General features: G+C 39.4%; 1 protein-coding gene across 17 annotated transcripts in view; it reads right to left on the bottom strand.

Moving 5' to 3' along the window:
- Positions 1–22,429, bottom strand: part of CYRIB (CYFIP related Rac1 interactor B) — a 97,327-nt gene that overhangs the window by 24,762 nt on the left and 50,136 nt on the right. For 9 of the 17 annotated variants that reach the window (XM_086879129.1, XM_086879173.1, XM_086879235.1 and 6 more), the window contains exons 2-3: positions 17,969–18,047; positions 6,217–6,253 (exon numbers count right to left, since the gene is read on the bottom strand). The gene's annotated coding sequence lies outside the window, so the exon portion shown is untranslated. Of the gene's footprint in view, positions 1–6,216; positions 6,254–17,968; positions 18,048–19,822; positions 20,337–22,429 lie in introns of those variants that run through there. The other 8 variants (XM_086879194.1, XM_086879222.1, XM_086879140.1 and 5 more) reach the window with 3 other exon arrangements.

The raw sequence follows: 22,429 nt of genomic DNA, 5'->3' as shown, positions 1-22,429 counted from the left end.
AATGTTTTTGTACAGGATAGTAAGTGTTCAAACTAGTGAAAAGCTGTTTGAAGCTGCCTCTGATGTCAATTCATTTGGCTAAACTGATTTTGATACAATAACCTGTTTTAGCTGAAGTAGTTTTGGGTTTGTTTTTTCTTGTGCTTTTTTTTTTTTTTTAGCTCACACATCATCAATAAAGTCTCCTTTAGAACAAAACTGAATTCAAAACTTGTCATATCAGGAGGATGGAGGTCTGCCAGGGAAAACAGACTAGTGAATAGACTCACATTCCTCAAAACCAGAATTGTAAAGTATGGTCAGAGGAGTGTTTATTCAGTCCATTTTTTCTTTTAGAGGGAATCAAGGGAAAGGCACTGAAGAATCCACAGTTTCTTTAGAAGCAGTCTTAGAGCCTTGTTAATTTGGGAACATTTTAGTGGCACAGCTGACACTGAATAACGTATTTGACAGGGACTACAACAAAATAACTAAGCATGCTCACACAAGTCTGGAATAAACCCAATTTGTCTGGAAGAATTACGCTTGTTTTTAAAACAGAACTTGTATTGAATAGGGCAGAGACTATGCTCCACGGATCTGCTCTGACTTACCCTTCAACAAGTAACTGCACAATTTTTCCAAGTGTGAATCTGGGGTTAAAAAATAATTAATTACGTTTTCCTTCTTCAAAAGGATACAAGCCTGACACGCTTTAACTTAATTTTTCAGAATTCTGTTTTTAATTCCATTACATCGCAGCCATCGGAAAACCCATTTTTCTCAGCTCAGGACCATTTCCACTGGAAGGCAATTGACTCTGCTTTTTCCCGCAGGGCTGGAGATGCGCTGAGCCTCCAGCAGCGCTCGATTCCCCAGCAGAGGCCGCTGCCTGCCGCTGGATATTCCAGAGCCAGGGAATATCCAGGGACCAGCGTGTCCAAGGGATCCCAGAGCCCGACAGCTCGGAGCAGCCGTGTCCCTCCTGCCCGAGCACCGCGCTCAGCGCTGGCATTATCCTGGCAACACTGCCTGACCTCCAAGACTGCCTTTTTTCAAAGTAAACTAGGAACGTTTTTATCAGGTACATAAAGATACAAAAAAAAAAAACCAACCAGAAAACCATTTAGTGAGAGTTGTGGCAGATTTACACTTTTTTTTTTCTTTTAGAGAAAAGCTGCTCACTCTATATGAGAGATGGCATGTCTTTAGAACTGTGCTATACTACCACATTACTAAGAAAGTTTCATATTTCCAGGATCTCAGCCTATAATTTAAGAACCCTCAAGCTCTCGTCTCCAAAAAAAACTGGAACCAAACAATAATTTGTACGCTAAGTCCTTCTCCTGCCAATCACCTCTGTATAAAGAAAAAAAGAAAAACCCCAAATAAAAATTTTTTTTAAAAAGCCCAAAACTCCCAAAACCAAACCAGAAAGTTTTATCTAAATGCTAAAAAAAAAATAAAAATAGAAAGGGTATGTTTTTAGTTCCTAACTAGTCCAGTTGATGTGCTGTTTTTCAATTGGTATTTCACATGTGAAACAGCACTCCTCTTCCAGCCTACCTTGATTTGGAAATGGTTTTCTTTCAGAGGAGCTGAATTCCCATCTATCAGACTGCCACACGTGGCAGGATCAGAGCTGTATGAAGCTGCACTGAGGATCCCACAGCCTTGGCAGTGCTGCCATCTAATGCACCAGGACAAGGCATACAAGCACCCACAGCACTCTGCAACACTCAGGTAAAATGCTTCCTCCGAGTTCAGTTTCAAAAATGTTGCATCCCTTCAGTTCCTTGGCTTGCAATCCTGCACTAAGGAGGTCATGACAAATTATCTTGTCATCAAACTGATGGCTATAAATAGCCATTAATATTTTCCATTTCAAGGGACTTCTACTGGAATGTCACAGCGCTAAACCACAAACCTTGTGTGTATAAACCTGACACTGACTGTCCATCTGAGAATTCCGCTCAGTGATACAGCGGCTCTGAAATATCAGGGAAGAAAGGAAGCCCAATGGCCTTCCAAACCATGGAGCTGGAAGGGAAGGTTTCCATATTTCAGGACAGCTTTCTGATTATTCTGTGGAATTTCCTTTTTCTGAGACACCAGTCAGACACAGTATGTTTGCAGGATACAGAAGGCTAATGAAGCCAATCAAGATGATCATGGTACAAACAGAGGATGAGTAGCAGGATGATGCTCCTTCCCATCCCATCTGCTTTCAGAAACAGTTACAAACAGACAGGCATTAGGCAGGGCACAGGGATAAAACTGAGCTCTACATGGTTGCTTATTTATTTGAAGTTTCAAAAGTGACTCCTTGCAAGATCAGGGATCTACAGCCATCTTTGTTAAATCCAGTTACTTCTTCAGATCCCCTCAAAAGACACAGCACCAATTACTTTTACTGAACCTGGGTAGTTTTTCTTGTTGGAAAGCAAGTGTAAAAAAATCCCAACTAAACAAAAGAAAATAACCCAAACCAACAAAAAATCCAAAATACAAAAAAAACCCAACCAAACAAAAAAAAAACAAGCAAGAAAAACCCAAAACAAAACACCTGACCTCACTGGTCCAAATGTCTCTAGCCATGCAAATATAATTTTGTATTGTATTTTCCATTTCTCCCATCATATCAAATTTTGTTTTAGCCTTAAAATCAAACTAAAGGTACCCAGCAAGGCTAAGGTATTACAGAACAATTAATTCTCATCCACCTGTTGGAAATACGGAGAAACATTCACAATTCTTCAGTGATATCCTACAACCTGAAATCCATTAAGATCAGTAGCAAATATACAGAATATCATGCAGAGTTATGATTTTCTACAGTGGTCCATCTGTGAACTCTACAGGTCCATCTCATCTCATAAGAAGTTTGCAGCAGTTCCTGGGGAAAACCAGGTACGCAGGCAGAACAGAAATAAGAATACTGAACACATTTAATAATCACATCTGGCTCTGAAAAATACTCCATCTGAAAATACATACTAGAAGAACCACAAAAACATGGTATCCCTGTTCCTGCTATTCCTTAAGCACCTGCTCATACAAAGGTTCAGGTTTTACTGCATCTTAAGCTTTTTTACAGGTTATAACCTTATTCAAGAGCATCATCTAGTTCAGCCTGTCCCATTCTTTAAAACAACCAAACTTTTCCATAGTGTCTAGTTCTTTACATGTTGTTTGGGTAGGGATTGACAGTCCCTCCCAACTCTGAATACTGGTGATTCCCCGATGATTTATGATGCTGTCATAATCATCATGATGTTAGCATCTCGCAGCTAACTTTGTCTTGGCATAGCTAGAGAAGCTGAAAGCATCAGGAGTCTGACACCCCAGCTTCTGCTGAAGTGGACACCACACCACCCTGACTTACAAACATTCTCTCTTCAATACCTGAAACACTGTTGGTTCACAGTTTCTTCAAAGAAAATAGAAGTTATTTGCCATGTGCTCAAGTAGTTTGCTTGACAGCATTCTTCTTCCTGCAGGCAGTATCATTCCCAGCAATGCACCCTGAGTTTTCCTGGCTTTTCCAGATGACTCTCACCTTCCTGAGCAGATACAGCATTGCTCTAGTAGAGAATTAAGTGGAGGGTGTGAAAGGATGTGCAAAACCAAGTGCACACATGCAGACAAAAGAAAGATGGTGATCCTAGAGCCTGAACTTTAGTCACTTTTATAATGTATAATTTGCAAATGAACACGATGCTGTAAATCAAAACTCTGCACTAGTTCCAACTGCAGCTTTAACAACACCCTCAAGAACTTTGTAAGCAAAAGCTATTAAAAGAAAAAGGTACTACTGCTGCTAGCACTGGATGTTTTTCCATTGACTTATTAAAGATTTGGAAAATATTGCTGTATGCTTGCCCAGTTCCTAGATTCTTTCCTTAACCCAGAGACACAAGTCAGTAAGCAAGAAGGACTGTGGGTCTGAATCAGCAATATCATAAATTCTCCTAAGGATGACAAAAGGGTGACAGTTCATCAAAACCTGCAATTCTGCTAAGTAAGTATTTTAAAACATTAATTATTCACTAAAATGGAGACAACTGCTTTAGTAACACATTTATATGCCATAAATTCATAATTCTGATTGGAGAATTCAAATAGTTTGGCACACAGCACTAGAAAATGTTTTCTACTCTTGTCAATAAAACTGATGACAAATTGTATTAGGTTTGTGTGGCAAGGTTGCTGTGGCAGGAGGGCTATGGGGGGACTCTGTGGGAAGCTTCCAGAAGCTTCTCCCATGTCTGACAGAGCCAATGCCAGCCAGCTCCAGGATGGGCACTGGCCATGGCCAAGCCCATGACTGGTGGTGGTAGCACCTCTGGGACATTGTATTTAAGAAGAAAAAAAGAATTATGGCACAGAATTAATTGTGGACAGAGAAGAGAAAGTGAAAAATATATGAGAGACACCAAGAATACAGTGCAGACAACCTGGGTCAGTGAGGAAGAGGAGGGAGGAGGTGATCCTGACACTGAAGCAGAAATTCCCCTGGAGCCTGTGGTGCAGGCCATGGTGAGGCAGCTGTGCCCTGCAGCCCGTGGAGGACCACAGGGGAGCAGAGATTCACCTGCAGCCCGTGGAGGACCACAGGGGAGCAGAGATTCACCTGCAGCCCATGGAGGACCACAGGGGAGCAGAGATTCACCTGCAGCCCGTGGAGGACCACAGGGGAGCAGAGATTCACCTGCAGCCTGGGGAGGACCACAGGGGAGCAGAGATTCACCTGCAGCCCGTGGAGGACCACAGGGGAGCAGAGATTCACCTGCAGCCCGTGGAGGACCACAGGGGAGCAGAGATTCACCTGCAGCCCATGGAGGACCCTGTACCAGAGCAGGTGGGTGCCCAAAGGAGGCTGTGAGCCTGTGGGAAGCCCATGGTGGAGCAGACTCCTGGCAGGCCCTGCGGGAGACCCACAATGGAGCAGCCTGCTCCTGCAGGACTGCACCCCACAGAAGGGACCAACACTGGAGCAGTTTTTGAGGAACTGTAGCCCTTGGGAAGGACTCATGTTGGAAAAGTTTCTGGAGGATTGTGTCCTGTGGGAGGGACACCCCACACTGGAGCAGAAAAGGGCTCCTCTCCCTGAGCAGGAAGCAGCAACAGCAACCTGTGATGCACTGACTGTAACCCCCATTCCCCATCTCTCCTGATGGAGCAGGGAGGGGTGAGGTAAAGAACTGGGGATAAAGTTAAGCCTAGGAAGGAAGGAAGGGTGGGGGGAAGGAGCTCTGATTTGAATGGTAACAAACTGAACAGATTTTCCTAAGCTGAGATTGTTTTGCCTGTGACAGTAACTGGTGAATGATCTCCCCCAACCCTTATCTCAATCCATGAGCCTTTTGTTGTATTTTGTCTCCCTTCTCCAGTTGAGAAGGGAGTGACAGAGTGCCTTTGGTGGGCACCTGGCATCTAGCCTGGATTCAACCACAACACAAATCCATTTAACCAGCTCCCCAGAATTCAAAGGCTTTTCAAAGATTTATCAAAAACAGAAGAAAAAGAAATCCTATCTCACATTTGGTACCATTACCTTCCCAATGTGACAGAGGATTAACAGCAGTGCTGGCAAAGCACAGTAAACATGAAGTATAACACAGACACTCTATGCAGTGGCTTAGATGACAAGCAGAAGGTTATAAAACTAAGAACTAACACATTCACATGAGCATGTGCTACCTCTTCAGTCTCACAAGCTGGTTCAGAGTACTGGTTTCTGGCATTAGGGAGCTGGTTCAGCTACACAGTAGCTTTACTAAAGAGACAGAGAGAAAAACCACCAAAACATTATCTCTTTATTCAAATAGTTCAAGAAGTTGCACAGTCTTCTAGAGTAAGTTCACACAAGTGGCCAAACCACTTTAACTCCGTGCATAATGGAAATGCTTTCTTTGAAGTAATGGGACTTCACACCACTCTAGTCAAGAGTTTTCAAAGTCAGCCTTGCCAGGCTGTGCGGTGAGGCCCTGTGCAAGCAAAAACCAAACCCTTGCAGCCTGGTTTAGCATCTTTAAACAGAGAGGAATAAATTCAGTCAGGGATCAGAACTCCCAGAGACCACACATTTCAAGAGTTTTTGAAGGAAAAGAGGGAAAACAAGTTCTTGAAGGGAAAATTATGAATATTGAAAGAGTCCCATTTTCTGTCCTTTAACATACTACAGTTTTGCTTATTTGTCGGCAGTTTTCAAGCAGGTTAAGTTTCAATTCTTACCTACAGCCAGAGCTGCACTCTGTTCTTGGCCTCCAGTCTGTTTTAAAAGAAAAAAGAGATTACGGAAATTAATTATTTTACACCAAAAGTCTTAAATGTGATGCAATACAACACTGGAAAAGCAAACATACATCTGTTCCAGACATACTGTTCTTGTGTATCTGCTTCAGAAACACAGACATGGATCCATACATCACTGTGACTTTTAAATATACTCAAAGAAAATGTAATTCAGAACTGTGTTTTATCTCTAGGAATACAAATAAATGGGAAATGCCATTATATGGTGATGAATGTGCTTCCACAGAAAAAGGCTGCCATATTAGATAATCCATAAACACACATATTCCAGGATAAATTTAATAACTAAAGAGTCAAAGCTGCAATAAAATACCAGTGGTACTGTTCCACTTGCATTTCACATTGCTTTAACAAGAAAATCACACAATATTCTAATCCAACCACACAAAAGTGCACTTGGAAAAAATCAAGGCTTGCATACTGACCTCCAGAGAAGTCATTTTCAAGTCACCACTGAAAACCATTTGCTCAATAAAGAAAACTAGTGTTTTTGGGCAGCCTCAATGTGCTGTGCACATCATGACCACCGTCCTAACATGGTGAAATACTTATGTTAATAGTACAGTTTAAAGGAGAAAACATGAACTGTTATAGTAACTCAAAGCTTCACCGGCAATAATAGTGTAATATTAGCTAGGGAAGGCCCTGAAGATATACAGCAGCACAGGCAAGAAGCAGAGTGGAGACTACACTGAGAATTATTCTTCGCATCCCAGAGAACTGAACATTTGCAAAAAGATGACCATCAAACACACCTGTAGAAATTTAACTCTCCATTCTTTCCAGTGCATGCATCTCCCTCAAAGAAGTTTTCCCCTTGACCAGACTTAAGTTTGGGTAGTAGCTGCTTTTGCTTTTGCCCATTGACTTCAGCTTCTTTCTCAAAAATAAGCAACAGCCAGTACTTCAGGACAAAACCATGGCTAACAGCACAGGCTTTGTAGGAGCTGCTGCAATTCCCTAGAATGCACCCACTCTCATTAGGCATATTTTGAATATGGTTGGTGTTTTTTTCCCTTCTCATAACTTCAGACCTCTCAATTTGTGCATTGAGACACCACAACAAAAAAAACCCAAAAAACTCTGGAAATCACTGATCCCCTGCAGCTCAGGGCTGACTACAACTAACATTGCAAAGAGAAACTGAAACAAAAGTGCAACCCTACACTACTGTAAGAAGCTAATTTTCTGAAAAAGAGTGAAAGAAAAGTCAGAGAGGACTAAGGTATAAACAAAAACAAGGACCCTAAATTCATTAGAATGAACAGATTATAGAAATAAATTTGAAAAGTAAAGAAAAAAAGCCCACTTTAGCAGCTAGCCTAGGGACTTTAAAAAAAAAAATAGTATCTTCTAATGGTACTAGGTCATTACTACAGAAATACTAGTATTTCCAATTGATAGAATTATTAGGGGGAAAAAAATTGGGCATTGCTCAGCTCTTTCCACCTTTCTGGGCACAGTGCTGCACACACAGTGACACAAGCACTTACCACCTGCAAGAGTAACATGCTGATGCTCAGGTGGCTTGTCCTGAAGGCTTCAATGAATGAGTGGAAGTTAATAATTAACAAAGTCTTATAGGACTCTTGTGGTAATGAAGGCAGGAGGAGAAAAGCAAAGCCATTAGGCAAAAGGGAAGCAGCCAGGAAAGCTGAGAATTATAGGTCAGTTGGACTATCTTCAATAATAGGCAGAGAGATGTTAGCACAGGAATCCATTAACTGGTTTCCTATCTTTTAGTTCCTGTGAACAAGCCTTTGTACAAAACAGCGAGCAACACTGATGCTGTCGCTTGGTTTACACTGGCAAGCTGATAGGTATTTGATTTTTGTGCATAGCGTGACTTCACATCACGGTATTTTAAATTTAGAGGTTAGCACAGAGCAATATAATAAAGCACTGCCTAAATGGACAAGAAATTGACTTGCTGATCTCTAGTCAGGCAGGAACAGCAGCAAAGGTGCATTAAAAATAAGACAGATGTGAAATGACTGGTGTAATGGATTCTTTACAGAATTAATTTTTGCACTTTGGATGCACCTTAATTCAGACAAAAGAGTTTCTAAATGAACAACTCTTTGAGGTTCAAAGTGCACTACTTAGGTTTTCATGCTGGGATAGAGTATCTGCAAAACCTCTGAGCTTCCTTCTGACTTTTCCTCAAGGTTTAGATCTGCAGATTACTATAGAAATACCACAAACAGGCACAAGATGAGACATGTAAACTATACAAATTAATAGGTAGTGAAAATTGAATAATTCAGACCCAGCATTTTTCAATTCCTTGTGATTCTAAGGGAGTCAAATACTTAATGTTACATTACAGAGAAAAAAAAAGTTCTGGGCAGGAAAATTAACTTTACTCAATGGGTTACAGCTCATGGAGTCAAACAGCAGAAAGATTAATGCATCCCATCCCAGGGATCTCATTTAGACACAACCTCTTCCCTTGAACTGCAGCCTAACTTCACCACAGCGGAAACAGGCCAAAGCAGATGCCAGTATCTCAGGCCAACTACAACAGAATTGAAAGAATTGTCACAACAGTTGAAGAACCAAAACTGAAAACTGTCTAGGGCCATTAGAGAGGGACAGTGAATCGTCCAAACTGCAGCATAAGAAAACAAAACCAAGCACCATTCAGTTTGTCAGAGGAAAAGCTTGATGCTGACAAGTCAAATGGTACCCAGGTAAAAAAGCTATGGTAAGTAAACTTGGAAGCATTGTGAATAACGAAACTGGAGAAAAAAACCCCAATGAAAACTGGCTAACCACTGAGTAAACTCTGTATTTTGGGCATCCACCTTATATTGAACTGATGCTGCTTAAATCAGTACATAAAAACAGATTTCACATGAGAACAGCTAATCATTAACTTCCCTGAAACCATGCCTTCTGCCCAACTCTGGCTGAACTAATTAAGAGGCCTCTACACTCAGGCATAGACTTGTCAGTGACTGTCAGTCATGATTTACTACAAAAATGGTGATTTTTCAGGCTTTCCAACACTCAGGTTCTTCTGCATATTAAAAACTGAAAACACTGAGTGTTAAGAAAGAATTAACAACTTTTCACCAAGAATCTAAATTACTTTCTGTGTTCTCAACTGGTATCTCAGCTCATCAGGGAACTTCAGAAAGTACTAACTTCACAATGCTTACAACACTTATTAGCAAAAACTTGCATGGGATTCTTGTGCTCCGTAAAATATCAGGCACCCAGCTTAAAATTTATTTCAAAACACAATAGATTACTACTTTGTCAGAGCAAATGTTTAAATTTAAATGTTTAAATTCCTAGTTTGCAGTTCAAGCTTGCACTAGGACTCCTCTTGGTGAGCACCACCAACTTGAAATCCATATGAACCAGCTGTGGACTATGGCACAGATGTTCTCATTTTATTTATCTTAATGGCCCTTGGATGCAGAAGATAACAGGTCTAGCTCAAAGACTACCTGCCTTGGAAATGTTTAGATGCTCCTGCTCTCTTGGTTCAGTTTCAGACTTGAAATCAAGTTTGTGGAAACAGATGTAAAAAACTTGTTACCCTTAGAAGCACACACTAAACATAAAAACCAAGGCCAGTCCAAAACAGAACCGCAAGTCAAACACATCCCACATCTTGTGGGTAATAAAAAGAGAAAACTAAGAAATGTTTAGTAATAAAATTTGATTTTTACTTCAGTAACAAAAACAGATGTCTAAGCTATAAAAAATAATTTATTGCTAAGATCATGTTTCAAAGGGAGTTTCAGGGCATCTGCAGATGAACTCATGGTTCAATGCTAAATGGATGTGAACTCTGGCATTTAACATCAGTGACTGCAGACAAAGATTCATCTATATCTGTATGCAATTGTATATGAGACTAAGATTAGCAAAGCAGGCTACCACTACGGCAAAGTGACCTCGGTTGTTCATAAAGAGCAAATATATTGGTTGTTTGCTATAAAACCACTTTTTTGACTTCTGATTGTAAAGCTCCAGCTCAAATGTTCTCCATTCATTTTCATTTATCTTGGTGAGGCAAAATTGCATCTTAGAAGTCCTTGTGTTATATTAAAACTTTCTCTATCCTGTGTAATTTCTCAATGCTACCACAGTATCTAATATTAATTGCTACACACAAACCCATGTTTTAAATTTGTAATTTAATGACAGAAATGGACTGTGAATGTATCAGAGGGCCTAGCGTTCCATTATAATTTTTCAAGCTTATTTCATTTTCCCTAATTATTATAGTTTCACAGGATACATTATGTCTAAACTGCTACTGTTGCATAGCAGCTTCACTTCCTATGATCTTAATTTAAAGGTTTTCCTTTTTTTCAATACCTTTTGTGGTTATGTATCACATCATATTGTTGTGGACTTGGCAGTGGTGGGTAATGGTTGGACTTGATCTTTCACATCTGTTTCAACCTAAAAGATTCCTTGAAAGCTTTCAGAAAAGTTTAGAAGCTGCATTATAGACCAACAGGAGGGACACATACATAGGTTTTATACATACACCCCTTTCAACAACTTAAGAAAAGAAAAGAGGTGGGGAACTAAAAGATATTTGAGAAGCTTGTATGGCAGGAAGGGATATTCACACAAAACTAATATTCAGCATGAAAATTTATATTTTATCCACTTACACCTATGTGCTCTGCAATAAACTGTTACTTTGGCTTAGTGCAAACAGTAAAATAAACTACCATAATCTTCCTTTTTGCATCTCAAAGCTTTACACAGAAAAAATCCTGCAAATTGAATATCAAGTCCAAGGGACTTTCAACCAAATCAAGAAGTTAATTTAAATATTGCCAAATAAGCTTTTTCACTTATAGAAACAATTTGGGAAAAATAAAGGTTGGGTAACTGGAAGACAAATAATGAATTTTATAAAACAGAGATAGGACTTATTTAGCTGTTTAATTTAGAGTTGGGCTTTTGTTTGTGCCTGGTTGCTTTTTTTGGTAGTGGAGTAAGGGGTAGAGCTGTGGTACTTCAGTCCAAGTATTTATTAAAGTAAATCCGGTTTCTAATAGTAAATTACCCAAACAACTGAACTTTCTACTTTTGGTAACATTATCTCCTGTATTTCTTTTGAGCTTTCATAAATCCAGGTCCTGAAGTGATTCAGTACCAGATATAAAAATGAGCAGAATTTTTAAGAATTCTTCATAACTCAGGCTTTCACCCCTCAAAGAAACTACTGAAATATTCCTAAGGTAGGAATAGGAAGAGATATGGGATATCGTTCCTACACCTTGAAATGACATTGGCATTTGCTCTCCATTGCATGTTTAATGCCTCACGACTACCTGGCACCGCTGTTTTGCCACAGCAGATGTTTCCTTTATGGTTATGGTGTTAACACTCAGTTGTGAAGTGCTCCTGAACACAATCCCAGTGATTCAACAGCTTATTTATCTAATATATACAGAAGATATAATTTATTAGGAATATGACAGAGCTTAACAGAGAGTTCTGGCTCAGTATCATCAAAACAGAAATGAAACCATACCCTGTCCCAGTGTTCATCCACTTGCACAATACAAACAGTAAGACAAGAAAAGGTCAGCAGGGCTTTCCCATTCACATTATTAGTGGTGTAGGAGCAGCTCTGAGCAATGCCAAGACCCACAACCCTATTCCCCTAAGGCTTCAACAGAGGAGTCCTTGTTCCTTATAATCTAGATTTCTACTTTCAGGGTAACAAAAACCCACTTTCCTCAGAACTGTACTAGGTCATATGAACAGCAAGAAACTTCTACCACAAAAAAAAAACCAAAACAACAAAACAAAGCCCAGCCACAGAAGAGTTACAGCCACTTACCACCTAAAGGATCTTTTTAAAGGTTTTACTGAGTTCTAACAAACAACTGTTCATCAGCAGTATCAAAAATTGAGAGCTGAAGCCCTAGTTACCCCTCTGATAGGTGAAACTCTAAGATGAATTTAGGCCTCAGCTGATTAAGCTACAGCTATGGAAGTATCCCATTCAGCATCTCTGCTACTCAGAGACAATGGATGTGTTTATTTCAGATTGTTAAGAACACAGTTTAGATTTTTAAAAGCCTGAAAAGCCCTTTCTAGGGACACCAGCAGCAGCAAGTTTTGCCACAGGCTCAGGGCTGAGCAGTTTCTAGGTGACAGTCAAGCAGTTCACTTTAACTCCTTCCATCCAGGGTCCCCAGTGCTGCCCCACTACACAAATCTCAGCAGAGGCAGCTCCTTCCAGTTGTATCTCATCCACAAAAGGAGGCAGGAGTTTCCAAAGGGTGGCTCCATGAGAGCCTTGGGATAAGCAGCAATTTCTGTAGTTGAGGACAGAGGAGTTCTGCTCCCACCAGAGGAACTGTCACAGAGCACTGCAACTCTTGAAAGTGCCTCCAGCTTGTCCAGGAGCTCTGTGAGCTTCACCTACACAAAGATTTGCAGTAATTGTTGCATCTACAGTTTAAAAAAGAAGAGGGCAGGGTATGAAGAAGCTTTTCCAATCAGCTATACATTGCAGCAATACAGTTTTGAAATTATTCTAGTAAAAACATGGGTGAATAGAATACTAAAAGCAATTGTATCAATCATTAGCTGTCCATAAAGGAAGAATCTAACCATGCTATTTTAACCTGGGATCTCAAATATTTATTGGGTAGGATGTAAGATGGAAAAATAATCAAAAATTACAGAATACAGGATAACAAACATATGAGAGATAATGTAGGAATGTCCAGGTTCAGCTCCAAGGGACTGTCGTGTGTCTTCAACAGCTTTGTCCAACAGGCAGAAAAATAAACCAAAAAAACCAGGAGCTATACACAACAAGGTCTTAATTCCTGCATTGTAATTTAATGACACTTAGTCTCAACAGTTGCATACTATTTTTAATAATTTTTCAAATTAATTTCATGATCACCTAAAAGGAGGCAAGCTGCATCAGAGGAAGTTCAGATGGGACATTAAGGAAAGCTGCTTCACTGAGGGGCTGTCTGGTCACTGGAAGATGCTCCCGAGGGAAGTGGTCATGGCACCAAGCCTGAGAGAGTTCAAGGAGTGTCTGGACAATGCTCTTAAGTCATAATTTAGTGGCAGGGAGTCCTGAAAGGAACAGAGAGCTGAACTTGATGATCTCTGTGTGTCCTTTCCAACTTGAGACATTCTACGATTCTAAATAATAAAATTGCAGTTATGTAGTCAAGCAGTAAGCTGAACACTAACAAGAACTAGAGGACTGCATGTCTATAGTGCCTACAGAGCTAAAAAAATCAACAACCCTCCCTCCAAAAAACCTAGAATTATCCTTTGACAAGTATTTAAGAGTTCTTCTCTAAGTCAAGAAGTGAAATAAGCAACCTCTGACATTAACCTAATAGAATATACCACATAAAACTTATGAATGTCCAGTCACCTGTCTCAACAAGCACAGCTTTTCAGGTCAAATGTCTTTCTGATGAGAAAAGTTTACATATTTTTGGTAAAGTATAAAAGTGACTTTTCAAAAAGTCAAAACAACCCTTAAATTAATGCCTTTGATTTGAAAGCTCATTGGACAAACAGAATTAAACAGTTCATGTTGTCCTGAGGAACTATTTACAGGTAAAGAAAAATAGCAGCTTTACCGTCATAAACAAATCGCCATGGCTGAAGTCTCAAGCAGAGCACAGTTTACTAAATAAGCCTTTAAACCAAGTTCAAAACCCACTTGTTTTTAAACTACTCTATTAACTGTTGCAGTAGTACTAGTACATGTAAAGGAAGGGTATTTTGGAAGAGCCCAACATTGAATTCCACTCGATTAGAGTGAAAAAATCTTGTCACTGATCATCTGCAGATTATTACAATCTTCTTTCAAGCTTGAACTTATTTTGCATCTACTGTGGGGAAAAAGATACCACATTGTGTTTCCTCAGCATAGACATATTATTTACATTGATAATACACATTATTAAACTTTAAAAAACACAGCATTGCATAAAAGCTTCTAACCCTTCAATCTATTCCTGTGCTACTGCAGCGAGGCAAATTAAACAAGCCCCAAGATAAAATACAGCAAATAAATAAGACAGCTCAGTTCAGCCTAAAACAAGTCAGATATTCCTCTTTTATGCCTTAGACACCACCATTAATACAAAATAAATACATGCTAGTAGAATATCAGCATCATGATCAGAATTTCTACCACATCATGAGTATCAAAATCACAGATAGTTAACCCCTAAGTACTAAGAACCATTTACACAAACCCACTTTCACATGGATAAAAAATAAATTCAAGAAGCTCTGCTGAACTTGCAGACAAACCAACAACAATGTATTTAGAGCAACAATACCAAAGGAGGTTGTTTTTAACTTGTAGCACAAATGGGAAGTACAGGTGGTTTAAGTTGTCAGAAAGACAATTTTTCTTCACATATTTACATTGTGTAACATCCGTAACAAGGAAAGACTGTCCCTTCACCCCTGATGTTCCCACATTACCCTGCTGTGGGTATTTGGTGGGCTTTGCACTGAAAGCTTTTAGAAGTATTTGTAATGTCACCACTTTTCTTTTGGTTACATAGGTTTCCCCAAACAAACAAACCAACCAACCCACCCTTCTGGAAGTAGCCATTAAAAGCTACACATTTATAAAACCTATTTCCTTGTTTAATAGAGGAAACATTTAGCACTGAGAAAAACAAAACAGAACCTAGCTTTATACTTCTTGCAACATATTTGACTTTATATAAACTTCCCCACTAGTCAAAACCAAACAGAATTCTGTAAACACATGGAATAGGACCTTACTCAAAAACACTATCTCTTCTGCATGAGATCCTTCACTTCAAACCTTTTTTAGGCACACAGATATGGGGACCACAAACTTCCCTACTCTTTTCAAATTTAACACATATTAAGAGATTTGCATGAAAAGACTCACATTGTTACTGAATAAGTTTTTAAGATTCTTCACAAGAGGAAGCAAAACATTTAAAGATGTGTCAGCCAGACAAATGTTACTTTCATAAGAGCTATACAAGCCACAACAAAGAGTTCTCAAAATTAATAAGAAAATGGCAGGTATGCATTTGCTTCCACTTTGTAAACATAATACTAAAGGTGTTTCCATATTTATTAAAATTAGCATAAATGCAAAACCTGTTAATCCACCCACAGGGCAATAGGAGTACTGAAACAGAGACTTCACAATATGTTCATCAGTTTGCTCAAAACATCTCCCCATCATCATTACAGGGGAACAATTCTAAGTTGCAATGAAAGATTTTTAAATCTTTAAGCATGCAGACAAGTTCAAGCTACATTTCAGAGAACACTAAAATGAGAGTGAATAATTATCAGAGATTATACATGAAGGCAGAAAACAATTATCAAGATCTTTTCTGAATGATTGATACTCTGGAAAAATAATCCCATACAAGTTAGTGTGACGAAAAAGAACAGCTAATACAAGAAAATAGGGCAAACACTGAAACGGTACTCATCCTTCAGTCTGTGATAATGGACAGGGGAAACATCAAAAGCAAAAGAAACACCACATTGACAAAATGGGCATGCACATCTACAACCATTTGGGCTAGTCTGCACCATTACCAAGGACCAGCTGGGTTAAAAATTTTATCTTGGCACCAGTCATGCAAGACCCAGACACAGACACCTCTGCCCCAAGGGATGCAACATCCACATGTCATGTTCTCTTTGCAGTACAGACCCAGAGCTGGGGCCCTGACCTGAGAACCTGGGTCAGGTTTAAAATGCAGTAGAGCTCAGCAGGCTTTCAGCTCCTGTCCTCCCAAATTAAAGTTACTGCTGGAAACAGTGAAGCCGAGTTTGTGCAGCACTATCTCACGCTGAAAAGAACTTCCTGATCCTAAAGGAAATACTGAATTAAGACAAATACTTTATCACAGCTGCAGATGAAGAACTACTTCATGGAACTACTCAGTTTTACTCAACACGGCCATTCTGTTAAACTTCTCTCACTGAGAGAGATGGGGAGATGATGGGCTGGAAAAGGAAGCCAAAGTAGGGAAAAGATAAAAGACTTCAATTCTAGACAATGAGCTTTCCAGTCTTCTCTACAGGGCAAGCTATGCACCCAAATTTAGTAAAAGACACACACTATTTATTCATATCAAATGCAATCAGAATAATCTAAAGTACTGGTCTAAAAGTTACTATCAGATAATTATAACGTGGTTCAAAACTTATGTTGGCAATACAGTGCTTTGGTACCTCAAATGGTGGCACACTACATGCCAGAGGTTTTTTCTCCTGTAAGCTAAAGTCCATAGACTTTCAAACCCATTATTTAGGAAAGAGTCTCATACATATTTTAGCTTCAGGAACTGTAATTTTACATGCAACAAAACTCTTGAAATTATTGCTCAGAAATAGATGTACACAAGTTATCTTTATATAAAAAAAATACTAAAAAAGTCAAACTTTGTTTTCACTATGTCATTCTGACAGATGCACATTGCTGACTACTATAAGCTTTCAAAACTTTCCTATCATTAATCTAGGTTTGGCAGAGTCACCAAACCCAGCATTTTATTATTCTCTGCAACAGCTACACAGAACAACTTTATAAAGTTATTCTTGACTGCTTATAAAATTTAGGCAAATTAACTAGCAAGAGAAGATTAATAAAGCGTCTGTAAATGCTTAAGTCATGAAAGCTTAGTGTTTTCTTATGGCTAGGATGTGTTTCATTCCATGTTCACCCTTGAAACCCAACCACATCACCCCATTTGGGCTAAGAACCCTCTTTTGACACAAGTTTAATGAGCCCTGCAGCTCAAGTGGCAGCAGTAAACAGAAAGGTAAGATCCAAGCTTTATAGAAGGTGTATAGGAAGGTGTAATTACACAGGAAAACTGCTGTTTCATCTACAACATTAAGTATTTGAAAAGTGAGCTGTAACTCTGGTACCCATGACAATGTGCATATAATTTACCTATGTCAAGATACTCAAATATCCTAAATTCTCAGGTTTCCTTGTGATTGCTGTGTAATACTGTAGCTCAACATCTTAACTTATGGGCTGGAAAACTGCTATTAAGTGGTCATAGCTCTTCATTGATGATCCTATTATTCTGTATCCAAAAGCAGCCTGCACATGACTTATTGTGTTTGGGAACCAAAAGATATCCTTAGTTTTATTATCATACATTATTCTCAGTGAAAATTAGTCCTCAACAAACATCCATTGAATAATTACAAGCACATTAATGGCATCCTCCAAAGCATCTGGACTTCTGCTAAGGCTTCCTTTTTTCTCTCTCCAGACTCTGAAGCACTATATTTGAAGTTGCACTGTTTGCACTATCACACTTCAAATAGTATTTATATAGGACACAGTACAGACACATTGTATTTGTCTCTGCTAAAAAGGCAAACAGACTATGTCTAATATGTAATTACAAGAAAAAAACCAGTCTTTTTTCTCCTATTGAGGGAGCAGGAATTTAATCAATTTGTATTCCAATTTAAATACCCACATGCTATCCACTGCTACTGATTCTTTTGTCTGGTGAGCTACAGACAGTTAGAAAGAAAAAACATTGCATGAACTACTTCTTGCTTTCAACAGATCAAAATACTTGGTACTCCTTGGACTAAAATATTATGGAAAACAAAGAAATATTCTACAAGCAAAGAAACCCAAGCAATTGTTTACCAGTTAGTAGTATCTTCTTGCAGTCTTAACAGAGAACTCCCTTCTTCAGATTATTGATGCAGCAGCTCGTCCTCACAATCTGAAAAAAGCAGAAGAACCCTATTAAACATAAACAATAAACTGTATTTCAATCACACAAACCAGTGCCAGGGGTAAATCAAAGTTAATCCTGCAGTGCCAAGGAACCCACATAATCCTTTAGGAATACAGATGAAACGTGCTGATTTCAAAAACACTTGGTGATTTTATGGAAGTGACATTACAAGCAAACAGAGAAGCATCCTTACAAACTCTTCTGTGAGTCAGTATAGCTATTAGCTAGCCATGATCACCAGCATCAGAAATAGAGCATTGCATCCCAGCATTACCGAGTTAAGTTACATATAGTTACAGCACAAAAAATAGAGCATTACATCTCTGCATTACAGAGCCAAGTTACACATAATTGCAGCAGAAAAAAGTAGGTCTCGGTTCAAGCTTTATTTACAGTGTCACACAGGGAAAAATACCTCATTGCTACAGTTTTCATCAGTTAAAGAGAAATGCCACCAAAGTTTTTACCTATCTGAACTTCTCTAGGATTTCTAGGATTTTCTGCTTCAAAACTAAGTTTCTGGTTTAGAAAAATCAGTATTTGCATGGTTAGACAAAACACCATTTCCTATGGCAATGCACCCTGAGATTCCATTGCAAGCAGTTGGAGGATTGCACTTGAGCATTTCAGCTCATTTAGAGCAGATTTATACAGCAAGCAGCGTATCTTTTTTAGTACACTGGATGATGAACTGCCCAGAACTGGTACCTTTCTCTTGTGGTGAAAGGTTCACATGTCTTTTCCCTTTGGGATTTTGTAGGCTGCTTCTCCTTCAAGGATTTCAGCTAATTTAAATACTTGAGTGCTGTCACTTAACCTGTCTCCAGCAAAACCACTGCTACTCCTGCTTCAGGTGTTCGTGGTACCAGAATCCTCCTTTTTAGTATCTCACATCTCAAAGTTTCTTTAAAAGAGAGTGATCTTCCCATTTTGTCCTCCAATTCTCTTTCTGCTTCTTAATTCAAAGTCAAGCATATTCTGTAACACGTCTGTTTTTAGCACAAACTTGGTTTAGAAATACAAAATCCCTGTCATGTCATTTCAAATCCAGCTGAAGAGGCATGAAATATTCAGCGCTAATTTGTATTTAATCATCTATCAGCAGTTCCTCTTATATCAGGTAATCCTGATTAACGAGCATTTAACAAAAATATGTTGCTCTGCAGTTAAATTTCTAATCACAAATACCATAACATTACTGATTTGTCCCAGCTTGGGAAGGTAGAGGGAAGAGCAAGAGTTATAAAATATCAAGGCTGGGGAATGATTTTAGTCACAGTGAAAACTATCATCAAAAGATGCCACCCATTGCCTACTGCCCTCTCTTCAAAGGAAAAACTTGCAACCTGAAGACCACAGCTAGGAGAAAAGAAGGCAAGGACCCTGAGACACCATGCAAGATATAATGGCCAAATAAAACCAAGGGATTCTATTCACAGCTACATCAAAGCAAATAATTGCAACAGACAGTGGAAAAGCAAAATCAAAAAAGAATAACATTAACAAAAACTTTTGCCAATTTGTGTCGAGGCAGCACCTAAGATAAGCAACTGCCTGTCAAGTTAATGTGTTGCTGCTGTTTTTTTCTGCAAATATTTTAAGAAGCACTATTTCTCTATTTCTCAGGAAATCTAAAAAGCACCCAAACCACACTCACTCCATTAATGCATAGGCTTTGTTTTAACAATTGTTCCACCACCCTATTCAGTCCCTTTCATTCAGGGACCTCTTGCCAGACAACTGTGTAGGTTAACAGTTACCTTATAAAGTGAATGGAAGCCATAAGCTCCTTTCATTCATGCTGCTTGGCAGGAGCTGAGCAGAGCAGTTCTATCACTGCCTACAGTCCATAACAGGATTGAAAGTCCTGCTGCCCGAGTGGCCATTTAAGAAACTCAACAAGTTTTTTCAATACACTCAATCAAAAACACTTCCTTCTACCCTGCTACACTGCAGTATGAAAACCTTCTTATTCAGTACCAAAAATGGATTTTCTTTCAAGCATGATTGATCATTTCATTAAACAGAAAAACTGTTATATTTCCACCGTTCCACTGTCAGGACACATACAACAATCACATTGCCAAATTTGAATGGTCAAATCTCCTTGTAACTACCGAAATCACAAGCAGGATTTTGGTTCACTGAAAGGATTACCTAAGACCACTGGTGACCATTCTGCCCTCTCCAGTCCTGCACTGCTCCCACTCCTGGCTGCTCAGAATTAGCTCTGCTGTAGTTCCTCCTCCCTGACAACCCAGACTGGCTTCAGGTGAGAAAGGAAAGCAAGTGCCAGCAGTAATAGCTGTGGAGCAATTCTGGGTGGGAGCATTCCACCTGGCAGAACTGCCATATGTTACAGTGGATTGAAGAGATGATGGAAACATCCAGAAAAACAGCAGAAGCACATCTGCCAGCATGGGGCAAAGAATTAAGCCTGGTGTGACAGGTGGAACTGGAGAGGAAGGAGGCTGCTGCACAGGAGCACTGGGCAGCACTGCACACAGAATGGACAAGGGTGATCAAGTGGAACATATGCAGAAAAAGCTGCAGAAAACGTGGCCTCTTTGGAAGATCTCTACAGCTTTCAAGACAACAATTCCTTATATATGATCTAGATTAATCCAGTTCAATTCATAAAACCTGTCAAGAGAGATTTTTTCTTTTTAAATAACAGATCCCCAAACTGTAACCTATGATATAAATAGCATAGCTGAGAAAAACCAAGTTAGCTGCCATCTTAGTTTAAAAACAAGATTTGTTCACAAACTAGTTTTCTTTACTTCAATAGACCTTTGTGGAGTAAATTAACACTGTTTCTTTGACAGGCTAATGAGAATAGCAGGTGAACAACAAAAGAGTAACCTCATTCCCAGGAGATATCCTTGCCTGCCCTCCACACACTGTGTTGGCATAGCTTTGTAGAATGATGAATTCAAAAGAAGGAAGCAGACAATAAACCTACTTGTTCCTTCCAAATTAGGGAGACTTCACCTCTTGATGTAAGCCACCATCCCTTACTTCATTAGTTTTGTCACTTAAGGGGAAGGTGGAATTAGTATAGCACCTGATTAAATCTTGTTCTCCATACAAAATTCATGCTCAAGAAAACCATTAGCCATGAAGATGCAAAAAGCCTTCTGTGAATTGCACAGCATTTGCTTTTCCCTGGCATACATGTTTCAACAGGCAGAGGCACAGGCAGTGCTTCTCAAGCCTCCAAGTTTCACACTCAGCTACAAGGAAGAAAACTTCTGAGAAATTTATTAATGGCTACGTCCTCAGGAGCAAAAGGTAAAGCCACTAACACAGGGCTTACTTGGTTTTACTGAGGGATTCAGGGTACTCCATTCAAGATGGTTTGCTGAAATACTGAGGCAGAACAGGCAGTTATTGTCAGATACAGCAGTGTCTACATAGGGCTTCAAGTTAAATCATTTTGCAGTCTTTGCCACCATTAAAGCAAGACTGACAGTGACACAGTAAGGCCCATGTCAGAGCTGGCTACTTGTCTTCACAAGCAGGTAACAGGAATGACTCGGGGCTGAGATGCAGACAGATGTGAAGGTCAGTCTGTCCTTAAAGTCTGCCTAAACCCTCAACTGCTGACCCAAGAGGCCACCTTCCAGCTCTCTGCCTTGCTCCAGTCAGACAACTGCATCCCAGGGACGCTACTGAAGTGACCATCTGGGGTGGCCTGAGATGCCATTTCATTTCCTCTTTATTTGATAACCTACACAGCATCTTCAAAAGCCCAGACAAATGCAGATTTCACAACTTAACATGCAGGCTATTTCAACTCAAAAGCTTTGTCTGAATTCCATTTAGGAGTAACTTCACCTGCATACCTAATACTGTTGTATAGATATGAACCACATTTAAAATTACATTATACACATCATCTTTGCCTGTGCTTGATTTTGCATAGTCCAAAACAGAGAAAGCACAGGAGAGAGACAGTAGCTTGGATTTAAGGTGATGTATTCTCCCTAACACAGATCACAACAGACTGTTAGACACAACAGCCCATCATATGACATATCTGAAATGCAGAGTATACAAAATGAGCTGAAGGAAAAATAAGCCATAAAGATCCATAAAGATAACTAAGTGTCAGAAGGCTTGTGGTAGCTTACAAACAATTCTGGTGTCAGACATAAGACAGCGCACACTGAGCAGTCAAAATAACCCCTGCAGACCTTCTGGCAGGCTACTCCTCAGAGTAATTAGCTATGCAAAAAAGAGCAGAAAGCAACACAACCAGTGTCCTACAAAAGCAGGAAAAGATAGAAAACTCAACAATTTTATATCCCACTAAAAGGATAGAGACTACTTTTTCCCCTTATGAACATATTTTGCCAAAACTT

The sequence above is a fragment of the Cyanistes caeruleus genome, chromosome 1, assembly GCF_971803275.1.
Source record: "Cyanistes caeruleus chromosome 1, bCyaCae1.hap1.1, whole genome shotgun sequence".
Classification (NCBI taxonomy): Eukaryota; Metazoa; Chordata; class Aves; order Passeriformes; family Paridae; genus Cyanistes; species Cyanistes caeruleus.
The sequence above is the reverse complement of the archived record's forward strand: the minus strand, read 5'-3'. Positions and strand labels throughout refer to the sequence as shown.